Raw genomic sequence first — 19,797 nt, forward strand, 5'->3', positions numbered from 1 at the left:
AACCGGGGGGGGGGGCCCAACGTCCACCCCGGCCGGCGCTACACCCCCCCCCCCCCCGCCAACCCCCCCAACACACATCGGCCCCGCCCGCCCACCTCGGCCCGCCCCCTTGTGACCATATGAATCTGGCCAGTGACAGCTCGCCATCCTGTAATTTGCCGATTTGCACGCATGTCAGAAAGCCAGACCATAGTGAATTACGGGGAACAGAGTGGGGAAGGACCGGAGCAGACAAGAGATCCCAACAGCCGGGGGAGGAGAATGGGGATGACGGAGCAACGGCGCAGGATGAAATGCACTTGAATGAAAGGCTGGTTCCACTATGTGCGCCTCCTTCACGCCAAAACGCCGTCTCCCATGATCCCCTGCATACCAGGGCCTTGTGTCTGTCAGGCACACTCTGTCACGATCGAGACGTGTGCGAGCGCGTCTGTGATCTTAAGTGATGTGTGGCTTGCGTGTGCGTGTGTTCGTGTGTGTGTGAGCGAAAGGGTGCACATGTGTCTATATGTGATCATGTGTGTGTTAGTGGTGTGTGTTCGTAACGTGCCGAGACAGAACCGCGCGCCCCATTCATCTTGCGGGCAACAGTCGGAGAACAAGTCTATCTGCTCAGGGGAGAGTCGGGGATAAGGGTGATTATGCGCAGCCGAGGCATTAATCTCAGGCATTATCAACACCTTGCTGGCGCAATCTGTCTGTGTTTCGATCTGGCAGGCCGCAAATACCCCCCCCCCCCCCCACGCTTCCCTGACATTCCCGCCAAGACGAGAGCGTTCCTGGGGAGAGTTAGCGTTAGACGCTGATACGCCACCTACAGCTACCAGGGGGACTCAGCCCCTGCCCGAAAAAAGACCTAATCTCTACATTCCGTAGCTCGTTCCTAGCGGGGGGAAGAAATAAACGGACGCACACACACACACACACACACATACATACACACACACACGAAACCTGTATAAATCTCTATCAAGGAGCCAGCCAAGCCTGCTGCTCTGTTCTGGTGTGAAGCATAATGGAGGTAGGTACCAGAAACACATTTTCTGGATAGTTGGCAGCAAATGTCCCATATTGGTCAGGGCTGGGTAGGTTTTTAAATGTTATTTTTGTTTTTTAAACTAAAAACGAGAGGTGGGGGGCGTGAGCGTGGCGATGCACATGCATACACCCTGAGGAGTCTGTGATTGCATATCCTGTCACATACGGAAAGAGGGAGTCCACAGATGTGCCTCGAAGCCCCAGCCCGCACAAACACATGTCAGCTACCAAAATAAACACACCACATAACCGTCTTGCGCGTACGCACAAAAATAACAACAATTCAGGCGCTTGTAAACTCTTCCCGTGGCCACGTACACATATAAACAGTCATAGTGAGCCCCAAAAATCATGATGTTATTATATCACAGCGTGTCATTTGGGAACGAGTCTGTGGCTAAGTCTGCCCTTTACACTTGTATAACACCATGTGTTTGCGTCTAAAACAGTCTCCATCAATGATTAACATCTGAAAAGGACTCCTCTCAACAGCTTGAGGACCTCAAACCATCCGTGAAAGTGAAAATGAGAGCCAATTCTGTTAAACACTTCACATTATGCCGGCTATTTACCACACCATTGTACCTTTGGAGAGAGGCCCTTTAATGTCTCACAAAGTAATCTCGCCCGGGTATAGTTCACCGGGTTCTGCACAGCCGCGCGGCCTACAATCTGTCTCACGTAACCCAACCCCACCAGCCGTGAGCTGTTAAGAGAGTGGTGCTGTGAAGGGCCCTGGGTGTGGGTTTGTGTGTGCGTGTGTGTGTGTGTGTGTGTGTGTGTGTGTGTGTGTGTGTGCACGCATATGTGAGTGCTCTGGGTGTGGATTTGTGTGTGCTTGTGTGTGTGTGCAAGTGTGTGTGTGTGTGCGTGCTAGCTCTTCAAAGATATGTTATATACTCCAAGGTCAAGAGGTCATATGGCTAGTGAGATGCTGATTGGCTGGAGTGAGGTGTGAAGTCACTGGGTGTATCTTTGGCCAAGAGATCCACTGCTGGTTCACAGCAGACTGGGAGAAAAAAACAAGTTTTTTCCTGCAGAACAACACAACAACAACAACAACACAATAAAGATATGAATCCTGCTTTCTCCATCTACCTTCCACTTTAGCGGCCTCTTTCTTTGGCCTTTTTATTCCAGTGCTTCTGCTAGAACATCACACTCATCACGGGTTCCATCACGGGTTCCTACTCACACTCATCACGGGTTCCTGTCGGGGGTCCCTGACGCAGTGCCGGCCCCGCTGTATCCAGGCGCCGCCACCTTTTTGAAGCCGGCGAGCAGGAAATGGGCCCGTCGAGAGGCGGAACGCTGCATTCCTCCCGCACGGGTCGGGTCAGAACCCTCCCGGAGCAGGGCTGGGTTGTGGTGGCTCAGGGGGTCTGCCAGAACCGATCACTTTTGCCCCCCGCCCCCCCCCCCCCGCTGCCCGCCCGGGTGCCGGGATGAAGGATGCCCCCCCGCCGCCTTCATGACCCGCTCTGCTCCCCTCTCCTCATCTCCGAGGCCGGGCCGCAGGACGCCGTCAGGGTGCGGAGGGGGAGCGCGCCCCCCCCCCCCTTCCTACAGGAGAGGAAGAGGGAACTTGGGGGGGGCTGGGCGGTTACTGGATATTACCCAGGGTGCAGGGCGGGGAATCAGTTTCCATTTCACTGTGACCTTTCCTCGCGCAGTCCCGATGACCTCCACCTACTTCCTCTCCCCACTGTGCCCCCCCCCCCCCCTCCCCTCTCTCTCTCTACATGTATCAGTCACACGAGTTCTCTCAGGAAGGACAGAACTGTTTTTTTTCTGATCCGGACAGACGCACAGATCAAGTTCGCCTGGTTCATCTTTCCTCTCATCAGCTGTTCACAAGGGCTAGCGGGGGTTACTGTACCTGCATGGCGGCCGGCCAGTCATCCACTATTCATCCACCACAGCGGCCTCGTTTCTCCCCCCTTCAGGATGGGAGTCATTGCTTTCCACCACCGACGCTATTCTTAGTCGCTGAACACATTGTTTCAGGCGGCAAATATTACGTTTGTAATTAAAGATGATTGCTGTAATTGTGTCATGGCAACAATGGCGGGAAGCTGTTTGTCACGGCGCTGGCTGCTCTGGAGCTGAGTACAGTGACATCCTCTGGACAGACAGTCAGAGCCCATGGTCGTATTCGTAGTGTGATGTCAGAGGTGTGTCTGAGGCTATGATTCACGAGGCCACGCGGCTTATCACCCAGGGGCAGGTGGGTGTCCTTCGACGGCCAAACGATGAGGTGGTGAGACAATAACTCTGAAATAGTCTAAGCGTGTGTGTGTGTGTGTGTGATAGACAACAAAAAAAACAGAGGGTAAGGCAGACAAACAGCCAGCCAGCCTGACAGACAGACAAACAGCCAGCCAGCCAGCCAGCCAGCCAGCCAGACAAACAGCCAGCCAGCCAGACAGACAGACAGACAGACAGACAGACAGACAGACAGACAGACAGACAAACAAACAAACAGCCAGCCAGCCAGACAGACAGACAGACAGACAAACAGCCAGCCAGCCAGACAAACAGCCAGCCAGACAGCCAGCCAGACAGCCAGCCAGCCAGACAGTAGGAGTCTGTCTGGAGGACATAGTCGGTCGACCGCCACCTGTGACTTCATGGGGCAGTTGCTCCAGCCCCCGTGCTGACTCCTGCCGAAGCCAACCCCCCAGGACGGGGAACCGAGACGGGGCCTAATCGCCCCCGCGTTGGCGCTCCTCGTACGTTGACAAATGAAGCCATTGTGCGGTGATTATCACAGTTATTCATAGCCTCCCCCGCTACAGAGATGCACTATTTGTTTCTTTACATAGGAGCAGACACTGCTGGGGCTAGCGCATGTTTCCCTGTCACTGTGGATTACCGGCTTGCCAGTGACATTTATAAATACTAGGTAATCTAGCACACTGTTTTTCCACTGTGATTAAATTGTCATTATTTTGGTAGCAGCCCGGGCCCTGCCTGTGATTAATTGAATGCTATTAAGTGAAGGTAGGATAACTCCCATTTATAAATGCTCCTTTTTACAGAAGGAATTAATCATAGACACATTGCAATAAATTGCCATTTGGCCGTGCTAAGACTTTGCATTAGGGACTCTCTCCCATACAACCACAGGAGTTATGCTATTATTGTGAACCGCTATAAAGAATGATCTAGGGGCCCCACTGACATGCTGGACCTGTGTGTGTGTGTGTGTGCGCGCGTGTGTGTGTGTGTGTGTGTGTGTGTGCGCGTGTGTGTGCGTGCGTGTAGGCCTCAGACTGAGGAGAAACAACAGACTGTGTTCTGGTAAGTATCAGACCATACGGTGCTTGGCTGTGCCTATGCCTCGCCTGAGGAGAATACGTTGTGACTCGTGTTTCTGTTCCACAAAAATAACTACACACACGCACACACGCACGTACACACACGTACACACGCGACAATCTGCAGTCGGAACCGGCGTACGGGCCGCGAGGAGCGTGGCGGTATTCGTGGCGTGCAGACGGCGTCGGAGGTTAGGGTTGGGCCGGGCATGCCTGGAGAAGTTCTGGGGTGGATGGCTCAGGTTTGGGGCGGCGTAAGGCACAACATCATAAGACCTATTAGCCTAAAACAGACATGCGGTCAGGGCAGCGAAGGCGACCATGGATCTGGTCTCCGTGTACAAGGTCAAGGAGCCTCAGAGAGAAGGCGTTAGGTCTGTGGGGAAGGGGGGGAGTGTGGGCAGAATTGCATTGATATGTAATGATGTAATCAACCCTCTGTGGTTCTGCCATCAGAGGCCAGGGTGAGGGGGCATGGAAGGTTTCGTCTGGAGGTAGGGGGGGGCGAGGGTTCTCATGCCTAGACTGGCAGCGAGTGAGCTGGCACAGCCTGGCATGTCGTAGCGACCGCAAGGTCTTATCACAACTTCTTAATGAGGATGCAGGATTTTGTGTTTTGCATTCCACCACCCTCCCAGAACATACGGTCGCACACACACACACACACACACACACCATTCTCGACGGCCACCCAACTTTTGGCACAATCGCAATTAGCAACCCTCATGATGTTCTGCGTTGTCGAGTGCGCGGGCCTCGCCGTGTCACTGTGATAGGACAGTGGGGGGGGGCATTTCTCTGCGACTGTGTCGGTGCACGGGCAGTACATCCCCCCCCCCCCCCGGCCCCCCTCTCTCTGCCTTTGTAGATTCAAACAAACTCTTGTTGTTTCAGTTTCGCCGAGAGCTGAGCAGGATCTGCAGAGAGAGAACCTGTCTGTCACGGAACCTCCAGGGAGCGAAGGGGCCGGTAGCCCTAAAAACCTCTCTCTCTCTCTCTCTCCACCTCCCTCCATCCACCCTCCCTCCATCCTCCCCTCCTTCCATCCATCCACCCTCCCTCCATCCTCCCCTCCCTCCATCCTCCCCTCCTTCCATCCTCCCCTCCCTCCATCCTCCCCTCCTTCCATCCTCCCCTCCCTCCATCCTCCCCTCCCTCCTTCCATCCTCCCCTCCCTCCATCCACCCTCCCTCCATCCTCCCCTCCCTCCATCCCTCCATCCTCCCCTCCCCCCCTCCCTCCATCCCCGGGTGCCAGACAGCAGGTATGTATTTTAGGAGAGCCCCCCCGGTGATGTGATGGATGCGAGGGCTCTGTTTGAAATGGAAACACACGTACACACACACACACACACACACACACACACACACAGGCCTGTCAGGAACTGGTAGAAATAGCCCTACAGAGATAGATAGGAAATGGAACAAGGGAGGGGGAAAAAAAACATGTCTTTATTGAGGTTTTCCTTTCACTAACATGACTAAAGATAGGAACGTCGCTTTCTATTCTGAATGTTGAGCTGTAGAAGTTTGATAACCTCCTCAGAGTCATACGGACCGACCACCTCCGGCGCAGCGCCGCCGTGCTTCCTGGCATCGTATCGCGTCTCGCTCTTGTTCGCACCGACGGCCCGCGCGAGGCCCCTGGTAACCAGGGGGAAACACGATAAGCGGAATGAATGTAAGTCACATAAAGAGACAAACTGGGCCACACATCAGCCCGTCCCCTCGAGAGTGAGACCCCCTCTCCCCATTCACCCTCTCCTCTCCTCGCCTTCCACCCTCCGCTAGTTTCACTGGGGAGAGACAGAAACTGAGTATGTTGTGTGTGTATATATTTGTGTCTGTGTGTGCGTGTGTGTTTGCATGTGTATGTGTTTGTTTGCGAGTGTGTGTGTGTGTATGTGTGTGTTTACATGTGTGTGTTTGTTTGCGTGTGTGTGTATGTGTGTGTGTGTTTGTTTGCGTGTGTGTGTGTGTGTGTGTGTTTGTTTGCGTGTGTGTGTGTGTATGTGTGTGCGTGTGTATAAAAGAGATGATCTGCCACACGCCAGCCCCATAACTCACCTGCTCTGATAAAGAGAGCAAAGGAATCGTTTCCTGCGCCTGCTACTCATTCAAATGGCATGGCGTCCGTAAACAAATCAGGGCTGTGGTTATCCATGTAGCGGTCAGATAAGGGGTGGAGGAGGACCTCCAGAGTGATGGATCACGGAGGGGGCTCCCAGCCCGCTCCTCTCCCCGGCACGGCCCTGCCACCCTGGGATAATAAACAGCAGTGGAGCAGGGGGCCAGATAAGAGCCATCACTCACATCAGGCCGGGCTGATAAGACACAGACGCTCTCTGTCACCCGCAGTGACATTTGTTTTTCATTCCAGCTCAGAGCCGGGGAAGCCAACCTGTTTCATCTCATCAATGGACTCCGCTCGAGGTCCCCTGCGGTGCCGTTCGCCCCCTGACGCTGATGGCTGCCATGCGGTTGGCTCCGTCACCTCGGGTCGGGCGGCGAACGGACTTGAGACCGGAGTCGTCCGTTGTTTTTATCCGGAGTCACTAGCGCCACTGACGCGCACGCACTTTAAAGCGGATCGTCCGTTGAGGAATAAGGAGGCGGCGGCTGTAACTGTCCGACCGCGGGGTGTCGGGGTGGAAACGGGGGCCTGACGGTGAGGTCAGCAGGTCAGCGCGTGCCGCTGAGGGGAGGAGGGGAAGGGATGAGGTCCAGAGAAAGGAGTCCAAAAGTGTTAGTTGCCTCGGGTAAATCGGGAATGTTCTGTAACGGCAGTAGACGTCTTTCCACAGACGGTGTTCCCTCCCTCTGGACCCCAGGAGACGTAGTGAAATGGGCCCTCGTGAGGTGTGAGTCGATCCTGAGCACTTCTACGCTCGGGTTTTTTTACACTCCATATTTCAGCCTAATAGACAGATTGGGCGAGACTTGGCGATATGAAACGACGTCGAACATAGACCTGGGTTTCTTGCCTCTCTATAGCGGGCTATAAAAATGAGCTAAGACATCAATCAACTCGAACAAAAATCTTAAGTTGCAAGTCGTAAATAACACTTTAGGGACTAATATCTCTGACAGGGGTACACAAAATAAATATTTAAGTCATTTTACATTTTGGCACTTTTAATTCCCTGAAAAGGTAGAGAACCATCAGACGGGATAGGCAGCCGTAGTAAATCTCACTGCCCCAACGTTGCCTCCACGAGGGTCAACTAGAAGTCACAGATTTGGGAAGGTATAAAATGGTTACTTTATGGCTATCCCAATTGTTGTACCTTAGAGTTATGTGCATTGTATTACCTCTAATGAAGGGAGTAAATTCTGAGTTTACGACCGGACCTTTACGAGGGAGGGAAATTGTAAAACACACGCTTTTTGCGTTACCCGTGTTTGTCACCGGAGTTCTGGAGTTCAGACTGCACACACGCTGTTTTCATTAGCCCGGGGAAGGCTCCTCGGAGAGACCTCCTCCCCCCCCGTCTGCAGTAATGCGCCCGGACCGTGAGAGAGACGCATCTCGTCCACCCCGGTCACGGATGACATTGAGCAGACGGGCCCGAAACTTCCTGTGATCAGAACCGCAGTAATCACTAACCTAATCCACGGGTCTCACAAATCTCTGATCCTCTTTGGCCCTCATCTGGCCTTCAGGGATGTGCAGCACCTGATAGTTGTGGGACTCCGCTGGTCTCCTCTGCGCTGACCCCATATCTCAACTCAGATGTTGCTGCTGTGTCTAAACATGTGTTCCGTGGTCCGCCGCTCCCAAGACCGTTGTCGATGCCGAGGCGAAGGCATTCTGTGATGGATGTCCTCATGTTTCTCAGACGGCACCGACGGATGTATCCAAGTAAAGTCCAATGCAGAGTCAGTCAACACGTAGTAGTTGTCATGTACACCTGCAACATACCATACCACGTTCACACCGCAACCGGTAGGCCTCCAACAGTTGCATAACGCCGCTCGCGTTGGTTTTCCCCCGTAGCTTGAGTTACGACCGCGTTGATAGACAGGTCACCGTAACCACGGCGAACGTATTGTACTTCAGTCAGTCGAGGTAATAAACAATAGCGCTCTTTAAAACAATCTCTGGCCACTTTATCGCTTATCTTTGCTGCGTGGTTCTCTACGGGCCAAGTACCAAGTGGGAGCAGATGTTATCTTCCCTGTGAAAACATCCCTCCCTGGCAGCAGGTTCGACACAACGGTGAGCCGGGCTTTTTTTACTGCCCTCCGAGCGTCACTGCATCACCGCTCACCGGGGTTAAATGGGTTCAAGCCATAAAAGGAAAAAAAAAAACGGAAAAAAAAAACAGCCCGATCACTGTACGCTTTTATATGTGCATTTTAAGCGCTATAATGCGGTATGCTTTGACGTGTGTTGTATAATAACGCATAACATCAACATAATTCAAAACTATGCAAATGCCAGCGGTTCAGGTCTGACAGGACGCGGGTTCCGGCCTGAGAGGAGACAGGAGACGCACACTGGGACTCAGAGGAGCCCCGGATTGACGAAGCAAGCAATTAAAGGGGAGGTGATTATGTCATAATTTCTGGGCCTGGTCTCCGTCTATAAAGGTCCTGCTACATTTCACATTCAGTCACATAAATGAATGAGTAAGGAGGGGAGAGAGAGAGAGAGAGAGAGAGAGAGAGGGGAGGGTTGGGAAAGAGGATTGAAATATCTCAAAGGGACATTCTGCTTACTTTCTCAAACGGTCCTTATCTCCCCACATTCAGCCCTGTTAATATGATGATGAACAATATTTGACGAAGGGCAGCTCACTGTGTCTCTCCTGGCCCAGGCTCTCTCCGTCTCCTCCCCGTGCCCTCGTCCCTCCTTTGTACCCCGAGGAGCGAGGTAGGGGAGGGTAAGGCGATAGATAAGCGCTCCATCCTGCCCCCTCCCAGCCCCCCCATCCTCCCCTCCTCCGAGACACTCATTTTGATGCCCCCCCGTCCCCCACCATCCCCCAAAACATTTTCATATCAATAATCGAGCGATTTCCCTACATGCTAATCCCATCAAAGCAGGGCCGGGGTAATCCTCGGGCGGGGGGCTGGGGGTGGCGTCATGCGCCCCCCCCCCACCCCACCTCCCCCCGCCCCCTCCCCCTCTCCATTCAGGTGTGTGCCCCCCCCCCCCGCACCCTGGCACACATCCGTCCCCGCCGCCTGGCACACAAAGCCCCTGCCCTGTCAGCGCTGATTGATCATTGGCCGGGTGTAAACGAGGAAGGCAGCGTACAGCCTATCAGTGATGCTCGACAACTGCCCCTGAAAAGGGACTTTTTCTCCTCAAGCGCGCTCAATGCAGCAGATAAATGGGAGCTGCGCTGTTAACAGGCCCTGCAGCTCTGGTCTTTGTCACGGGCATATGGGCAAAGTGCGTACCTTTTTAGGCGGAGGGAAGAGAAGAGAAGAGAGAGAGAAAACAGGCCCTCTTGGTAGGGGAGATTATTATAATGTCTACAAACGCTGACAGGGTTGAATTTCAGAAGACTCTTTTTCAGATTAGCGAGGCTTTTGAAAGGGGTGCATTCGCAGAACAATGCGATTGCGTGTTTGATTGTAATTTTCCGACAATCTCTCCCAGCGTGTAAGGGATATACGTGCGTCAGCCGGCCTGCGTGCGTGCGTGCGTGCGTGTGTGTGTGCATGCTAGCTTGTGTGTGTGTGTTTTTCTCTTCCAGGAATGGCTGGTATTCAGCTGGGCTAGCAGCACTTTTAGCAGCTTGTGAAGGCAGAGCAGGAACTCCTCACAGCAGAAACCCCCCTGCAGGAATAAGAGATAAAAACACAAGTCTCTGCCTCATTACTGGCACATTCATCATCTCCTGTCTGTGGTGTACAAGAATGACTGGGTCAAATCACTTTAAATTCCTCGGGGGAAATCAACATTTGTCATTGCAAAGCAAACCTGCTCCCCTTGCCATCCTTGTATTAATTCATTCCGGTAAAACAGTCTCATCCACAGCAGCGCAGATTTTAATTTAATCCTTGCAAAAAACCTTGGCGTGACTGTCTATCTCAATTCATTCACACAATTGCCCCCTCCGATTCATTGCAGTAGCCTAATGTTTTTGGCGCTATAGCACATTAGCAGCCGTTTTCCCCGGACCCGAGGTACTGCGGGGGACGCAAATGGTCTTTAGTGAGACACTGAAGCATGGGAGAGGTTGCAAATTATTCTTTCGGCGTTCATAATTAAAAAGCCTTACCGACTCACCGGAAAAATGTACATGATGAGAACAAGGGAGATGATGTATTATAAATGTGTTATCAACGCGTACCTGAGCAAGGTCAGGGAAGTCAAGATAGGTGTTGAAATATGGATGTCACGGACAAAGAGCTCGCTTACACTTTTTGCTCAAGTGGACACTACGGACAAAATACTCTCGTAGAATGTAATGAGTCGGTGCTTCTATCTGGATAAATGGAGTCTAACAGTAGCACGAACGCAGCTCCGTCAACATTACCCTCTGAACAAACAACGTTTTTCTTCCCCTCAGAACATCTTCGACACGGAGTGACACATTATTAGGCTTGAAGGGCAACGCTAAACTTCATCTTTGCATGTTTCACCAAGGATGCTGCTTCTTACCCCGGTCACTTTGAAAATCTCTCACGTCAGACAATCAGACGCCGCAGACAGCCGGGGCGGCCCGAGGAACCTTTCAACGTGGGAAGACAGAGGGAAGAAAAAGGAAGGGACACAAGCTGAGCGACTGAGAGCAACTCGAGAAAGAGGCTCGGTCGACGTGAAAGGAACCTCAGAATAAACGCACATCCATTTCATGCAAGTTCAGACAGAATAGTCTGCCATATGTAAATAGGGGTTCAATAATGAATGCACTTCCCCTGCTTTTATTTGCTATAAGCCCCTCGCAGTCACACACACATTGGCACCGCGTGAGACACAAATTAGAGAGCGTTTTAAAGGAAATATTCAAAGAGGGAGCCTAGCTGCCGGAATATCAGTTATTATTTTTGATGTTGCAATTTCTGACACTTTGATGCAATCAGCGAGTAGCCCCAGAATCCAGCCCTCTCCAGGGAGAGAGCTGTCAGGTCTGGGAAGCCGGTGGCTGGATAATTATGGGAGATCAAACCTCGCTAGTTAGTAGGCAGGAACGGGAGGCAAATGCCAAAAACCAGCCAATGTTTCGCAAACGCTTGTTCAAGGATATCCTAATTGCTATAAGTGGTTCCTTCAGGACTGGCACTTCAAACGCTGCCTGGCTCATGATGTCATCTCTGCGGCTCCCCTCCACGCTCGCGACGGGCGAATTAGGGAAGAGGGCGAAACACAACATACCCGAGGACAGCTTCCTGTCTGCCGCTCGCCCTGGTGAACCCGCCCTCCAGCCAACGCACACGCGTGCACTCACACACACATGTGCAAACACACACGCACACACGCAAATACAAGTTCATAATGTTAACAAGGCATGTATGCACTGAACACAGATATACAGATAATACGCACCACACACACACACACACACACAAACACACACACACACACACGTGCATATCCTGTATGCAGAAGCTGCATATCTCACACTCACACAATACACTCCAGGTAGCGTATGATTGCAAAAGCAACCCCTTCTGACACCCAGCTGCTGTGCTCAGTAATTCAAAGTGAGGAGCCAGTCTTTCCTGTCTGCAAGGTTTGCCTCCAACTCATCTCCTCCCAACTGCACCTTAGCAGTTCAAAGAGAGGGAGAGGGGAAGGTTAGAACAATTAGTTGAATTCAGTCAGGACAAATTGTCCAACAGCATTGTAACACGCTAAAGTATCAGAGTCAATTTGTAGCTAGTAATGACCATCTACCCTCTGACGTTACCCTACCAGCATGCATAACAAGCCCGATCACCTACAAGGACTCCCGTTCTCAAGGTGAGACCAACACTTTGTCGGAAAGAAAACAATTTTCATCCCAGACCTAGGACCGTGTCTGACCTCGCGACTTCAAAGACAAAGAAGTGACTCCAGTCAAAATAAGGACTTTGTGCTTAAAAAGAATAACACTTTTTCAAAGACAGCATCTGACATACAAGCGTCCTAAAGCTATTTAGTCTGCCTCCCTGTGTTGTGAGAGGGAGAACCTTCAGGGTCGTTGATCATCTCATTAAATTCAGCCCCCAAAGAAAGCGATCCCTTTCACACAGCTCAGGAATTCAGACATGAAACACCCCCTTCTCTTCACACACACAAACACACTCACACCCTCAAAATGCCACCAAATGACTCCCTTTCCCAAACAAGAAAGGCGGCAATAAAATGATAAAATAAAGTCTATTTTGTTGAAGAGGGTAAACCAAGGTCACCCTTGCATAAAGCAGCTAACTTTTAGCATAACAAAGCAGTGGTGGACGGCCAGATAATGCCACTCCTTCTCTGGGAAGAAGCTCTCACTACTCTGCTTCCTTCCTCACTCTGAGGCCCAGTCAGCATGCTGCAACGCTGTCAAACACAGCACACACACACACACACACACACACAAAGACACACGCGCACACATACACACACACACTCACACAAAGACACACACACAGACACACACACACGCGCACACACACATACACACACACACACAAAGACATACACACACATACACACAAATTATCTCACGCATACACACACACACACACACACATTTTTTCTCTTATGTATACACACACACACATACACACACACTGCCTGTGAGCGCTTCACAGCTCTGGAGTGGCTGGGCTCATTCTAATTGCCTCTCTAATTGGTCATGTCTAAAGGGGGTCTCCTCTTTATTTTTGGACAGAGCTGCATGCCATCACGCAAGGCAAATTACACACGCAGACAGACGGAGAGAGAGAGAGAGAGAGAGAGAGAGAGAGAGAGAGAGACGGCCTGGAAAAACAACAGGAGCGGGAGGAGATATCAGCACGGGAGAGAGACTTTAAGCATCAAAATTACTGTAAAAAAAAATGACTGTGCTTCAGGTGGCTAAACAACACTTTCTCTCCTCCCTCTTTCCCTCCCTCCCTCCCTCCCTCCCTCCCTCCCTCCCATCAACAGAACCCCAAGGATGAGGTCACACTGCACTCATCCAGCGGTCAGAGGCCTCATCCTCCTCTCCTCGGGCCCCTGCTCTAGCCGGCCCCGTGCCTTTGATGTGCTCGTAATATGAAGGACACCCGGCTATCAGCTGGTTGTCAGCTCGGTAACTGCCCTCCCGTCTCCCTCTCTCCCTCCCTCCCTCCCTCCCTCCCTTTTCTCCCAGAAGCAGCGGCGGCACTGTGACCGCCCCCAGAGAGAGCCCAGTGCTGCTGCCGCTGGTGATGGAGTTGATTAATTCCCCAGAACGCGGGTTCCTCTTCCTCCCAGTTCACTCAATGACTTCATTCAGCAGGCTGAGGTCACCAGAGGCCTGGCAGTAAAGGGGCTGAGCTCCACAGGAAAGGGCGGCACACACACACGGTCCTCAGAAAACCCCTTTAAGACGGGGAGGGAGAGAAGGAGACATCCCTTTAAGACGGGGAGAGAGGAATGAAGAAAGGGAGGAACATCCAAGTGTCTGTGTGGCTCAGGAGCCGGTCCTTGGGTGCCAGAGAGCAGAGTTAACTTCCTCTCCTCTCCTCTCTCTCTCTCTCTCCCTTTGGTCGCTAGTAGGATAATTGGCCAATGAATTATTAGCACACACAGTAGCTACATCAAGAACAACGTTCCTCATTGGTGTAACCTGCATCAAACACGATTTTCCTTTTAGCGGAGGTTCAAATAAGTAAACAAACCTCTTTTAAAATGAAGATAACATAGTCATTCTTTTTTCTCTTTTTTCTTTTAGTGTGTGTCCATCTCGCACGCTTTAAAAAAATTATTGTCATCATTATTTATAGGAAAGTTAATACTGTTAATAAAGCCACTGGTATTGATAGAACTTGTCCCGTTGTCTCCTTGACTTCTCTCTGACATGGCACCAGTAGGCTTCTCATATAACAATGCGTATTATGAGCCAAAAGCCTTTAAACAAGTCAAATAAAATTTATGTCACTCACTGCTGAAACTCAATGATAATCTTGGGAATTTCAGCCCAATGAGGAACATGGGAAAAACGTCGGAACTTACGAGCGAGTAACTCACTCCCTCTCTTATGAGACAGTAAAACGTGACAATTTCTCGAAATGTGCCATAAATTTGGAACAATTGCTCTTGCCATCCTCGCCATGACAGTTGCTTTTCTGTGCACCGGCCGCCCAAGTCTAGTCACTTTGTATCATCCAGAGGCACAAATCAGCGCCCCCCACCTTCCTGTCTCGCCGGAGCGATGCGGGTCTGATGGGGCCACTGGCGGCGTTGGGGAGGGGGGGGGGGGGCGAGGGGGGTTAGCCCCGTCACCCCCCCGACTCCCAGACAGGGGGGTAATAGATGGCGCTCCGCGGCCCGCCTATCCATCCTGCCGCTGGAGCGGAGCGGCGAGCGCGGAGGGGGGGGGTGGCGGGGGCCAGGGGGCCCGGCGGCGGTGATGCACGGCGCGGGGAGCTCATAAAGCAGGCCGTCAGCTGACCTCTGAAGCACGGGGGGGGGGACCGGCGGGGCCTTTACGACCGTCACCAGATTTAACAGCCAATAATGACTGGAATAACCGCTCAAACCTTTACCGAGTCGCACTGCCTCGTGATAGGAGGGACGTCTGGGGGAGGGAGGGTGATATATTCAGCCGGAGCACTGACAGGGGCCATGTTTCAACGGGAGGGGAATGACAGATGCACAGAGAGAGGGGACCCTGATATGTGTGTCTGTTTAACTGGAGCCAACTCGCCTGTCCATCCTCATACAGATGAAGGCACAACAGGGAGAGGACGAGGAGAGAGGAGTGGACTAGGAGATGAAGAGAGAGAGAGAGAGGAGTAGACTAGGAGATGAAGAGAGAGAGAGAGGGTAGTGGACTATGAGATGAAGAGAGAGAGAGGAGTAGACTAGGAGATGAAGAGAGAGAGAGAGGGTAGTGGACTATGAGATGAAGAGAGAGAGAGAGGAGTAGACTAGGAGATGAAGAGAGAGAGAGAGGAGTAGACTAGGAGATGAAGAGAGAGAGAGAGAGGAGTAGACTAGGAGATGAAGAGAGAGAGAGAGGAGTAGACTAGGAGATGAAGAGAGAGAAAGAGGAGTGGACTATGAGATGAAGAGAGAGAGAGAGGAGTGGACTATGAGATGAAGAGAGAGAGAGAGAAGTAGACTAGGAGATGAAGAGAGAGAGAGAGGGTAGTGGACTATGAGATGAAGAGAGAGAGAGAGAGGAGTAGACTAGGAGATGAAGAGAGAGAGAGAGAGGAGTAGACTAGGAGATGAAGAGAGAGAGAGAGGGTAGTGGACTAGGAGATGAAGAGAGAGAGAGAGAGAGAGAGAGAGAGAGAGAGAGAGAGAGAGAGAGAGAGGAGTAGACTAGGAGATGAAGAGAGAGAGAGAGAGGAGTAGACTAGGAGATGAAGAGAGAGAGAGAGAGGAGTAGACTAGGAGATGAAGGGAGAGAGAGAGAGGAGTAGACTAGGAGATGAAGAGAGAGAAAGAGAGAGAGAGAGAGAGAGAGAGAGAGGAGTAGACTAGGAGATGAAGGGAGAGAGAGAGAGGAGTAGACTAGGAGATGAAGAGAGAGAAAGAGAGAGAGAGAGAGGAGTAGACTAGGAGATGAAGAGAGAGAAAGAGAGAGAGAGAGAGAGAGAGGAGTAGACTAGGAGATGAAGGGAGAGAGAGAGAGGAGTAGACTAGGAGATGAAGAGAGAGAAAGAGAGAGAGAGAGAGAGGAGTAGACTAGGAGATGAAGAGAGAGAGAGAGGAGTAGACTAGGAGATGAAGGGAGAGAGAGAGAGGAGTAGACTAGGAGATGAAGAGAGAGAGAGAGGAGTAGACTAGGAGATGAAGAGAGAGAGAGAGAGAGAGAGAGGAGTAGACTAGGAGATGAAGAGAGAGAGAGAGAGGAGTAGACTAGGAGATGAAGAGAGAGAGAGAGAGAGAGGAGTAGACTAGGAGATGAAGGGAGAGAGAGAGAGGAGTAGACTAGGAGATGAAGAGAGAGATAGAGAGAGAGAGAGGAGTAGACTAGGAGATGAAGGGAGAGAGAGGGTAGTGGATTAGGAGATGAGAGAGAGAGAGAGAGGAGTAGACTAGGAGATGAAGGGAGAGAGTGAGAGAGAGAGAGAGAGAGAGAGAGAGAGGAGTGGACTGGGAGATGAAGAGAGAGAGAGAGAGAGAGAGAGTAGTAGTGGACTAGGATATGAAAGGAGAGGGAGAGAGGATAGTGGACTACCAGATGAAGAGAGAAAGAGAGAGAGAAAGAGGAGTGAACTAGGAGATGAAGAGAGAGAGAGAGAGAGGGTAGTGGACTAGGAGATGAAGGGAGAGAGAGGAGTAGACTAGGAGATGAAGAGAGAGAGAGAGAGGGTAGTGGATTAGGAGATGAAGGGAGAGAGAGAGAGAGAGGGTAGTGGACTAGGAGATGAAGGGAGAGAGAGGGTAGTGGACTAGGAGATGAAGAGAGAGAGAGAGAGGAGTGGACTAGGAGATGAAGAGAGAGAGAGAGAGAGAGGGTAGTGGACTCGGAGATGAAGAGAGAGAGAGAGAGGGTAGTGGACTAGGAGATGAAGAGAGAGAGAGAGGGTAGTGGACTAGGATATGAAGGGAGAGAGAGAGAGAGAGAGAGAGAGAGGAGTGGACTAGGAGATGAAGAGAGAGAGAGAGAGAGAGAGAGGAGTGGACTAGGAGATGAAGAGAGAGAGAGAGAGAGAGAGAGAGAGAGAGGGTAGTGGACTAGGAGATGAAGGGAGAGAGAGAGAGGGTAGTGGACTAGGAGATGAAGGGAGAGAGAGAGAGGGTAGTGGACTAGGATATGAAGGGAGAGAGAGAGAAAGTGCAGTGTAGAAGGAGTGGAGATACAGAACAGCGCATAGTGAGTGATGACTAATCCAGAAAACAGGGGAAGGAGGGGGCTATGAAGACGGGGGTGTTACTGTGTGAATCGAGGGGGACTGACTGTCTGGAGTGGACCAGAGAATCAAACACATATCAGGCACACAGTTATTTGTTTTCGATAAGTAGTTCAACATACGGTACACAGCACATTTCAAACGGCAGTCTATAAATCTGTATAAAGCCAAAGCCCCGAAGTCCATAGACATCTTAATTTACAATCTTTGTTTAGCAGATTTCTTTTTCTTTTTTGCCAATGTCAATCTTAAATTATAGCACACCAGCATCCCTTGGACTAAGATCATAACACCAATTCATTAAATGTTGGCAGTGAGCTAATTCATATTTTCAATAAACTCTCCAACCCTAATAGAGTACTCATGAAAGGAGACCCATTTCACAGGCTGGCACGTGTTCAAGCAACATATGCTCACATAATCTCTTAAAAAGCATGATCCAAGTCCAAATTTAATTATGTAATAGCACAAACGGAATCAGAGTGCCGACGCAGCACTGCCCTGATACACTGCGTTCTGCCACTCCGACTGGGCCCATTCTCCTCATCTGGTTATTACTGGTTCTCCAGTCCCTCTGGCCAAGGGCCCGGGACTCTGCCGTCCACTCCAGGACCCACAGATGGCCAGAAGGCGCTGGGGTCGTTTCTGATGGCTATTTCAGTCCGTCGGGAGCTAATATACAGTCTGTTTGGAATCGCAGACTATTGTTATAAAAAGGTTGTCGCATTCAAGGCCTAGGATTGCAGTGCCGAGGTACTTTTAATGTTTGGAGATATTGCTCGTTAATACTCGAGGTTTAATGGCTCTGCGCTGTAGCTTGAGGATCCTCTGACTGGAAGTCCCGTGGATGAGGAGGAGGAGGAGGAGGTGGAGGAGGAGGTGGCGTCGATCAGATGCGGTTTAGCAGCCATGGGGACGGGAGCGGTCACGGTTGCCTGCTCCCCGCAGTTCATTTACATGTTACCACCTTTGGCAGGAACACACAGACTGCAAAGCGTTGAGCTGAAGTCCCTGATCTCTATAGAATACAGATAGAACAGACTCATTAAGACTCCCAGGATCCAGATACGGACCCAAACATTTGCTGGGGAAGTGCAGAAATATACAAGGGAGCATAAAAGCTGAATGCGAGGCCATTAAGAACTACACCCAAGATGTCAGGTCACCTTTTTTTTTCCACCCCAAAACAGAATTGATAAATCCCGGGACAGAACTGCACATCTTAAGCACCTTACTGGCGACTTTCACAGTGTGGAGCCTGTGCTTGGCAAGCAGGCGATAACATTCCCCCCACACAATGGCCTAATCTCCATGGCACAGGTAGCCCTGGGATTGTCTTGGGTGTGCACTCTGCCGTCGGCTGGGTTTGTCATGGCATTAGAGTTCCCGCGATTCCTTTGTGTTCATACCAATGAATTAAAGAGGATTCCGACAGGGAATACTTATCGGCAAAATTTACTCCCCTTCCCTTCTCCGAGATAAACAAGGGAGTCTAAATAAGTTGGCGAAGAGTTTCATGAACTCACTGCCTAATCAGGAAGGGCTGCTTAAGATTACAACTTCAGATTTAGACTTTCCTACACAAAGAGAGGGGACAAGTGAAGGTATAAGCTATGTGGGACACAGCACATTGAGAGGAGCTGCCATCGGCTCGATAAGATGGCTTACTTCACGTATCCTATTTATAGACACAAATCAGATACTTGTGTTGTTACTAAATAAATAAAAAATGTTTGGAAGTATTGTTTGTAGATTATATATTCAGGTCACCTCTCTGAAAAAAAAAATCTTTTAATTTTTTAATCCATGCAGATGTTTGTTTTCAGCAAGCCTGCTGAGGTGCATCCTCCAGATGAACATTAAAAGCGTTCCTAAGTAGCAGAGTTGCTCTTATACAAAATACCTCAAAGCGTCTAAGATAATACATGTGGATTGAAATGCAATCTGCCTCGCACTTCCTCCTAAGATAAGTGCAACCATAGACAAGACCTGGCTTCCTCTTCTTATCTCCCAAACACTTGATACCACAAACTCGCTGCATGAATAAGTCTTTCAAGATTGTGATGTAAATATATCCGATTAATCAAAACAACTAACACTGCAACTACTCATACCTCCTGCAAACAACATTGTAAAATGTTATTTTGCTTGCAGTGGCATAAAATTACTGTGAATGCCACATTTGTGTCGAATCAAATCTGCTCTGAAAATACTTTTCCTCACTAGCTTCGCTCACCCAGTGAGCCCCCAGAAAACACCCAGTGGACTGGCATGTTTTAATCTATGGTAATCTATTGTAATATTTTCATTTTCAATTTTTAGGATTATTATTAACATTAATTTAAAGCAAAGACATGATTAAAAACTAAAGACAAAAATGCATTTGGATAATCTATGCAAAGGCTCTAAGCCCATTTCCATTCCTGATAGGTTTAGCTACATGCCCCCCCCAGCAA

The sequence above is a fragment of the Borostomias antarcticus genome (assembly GCF_949987555.1).
Source record: "Borostomias antarcticus genome assembly, chromosome: 4".
Lineage (NCBI taxonomy): Eukaryota > Metazoa > Chordata > Actinopteri > Stomiiformes > Stomiidae > Borostomias > Borostomias antarcticus.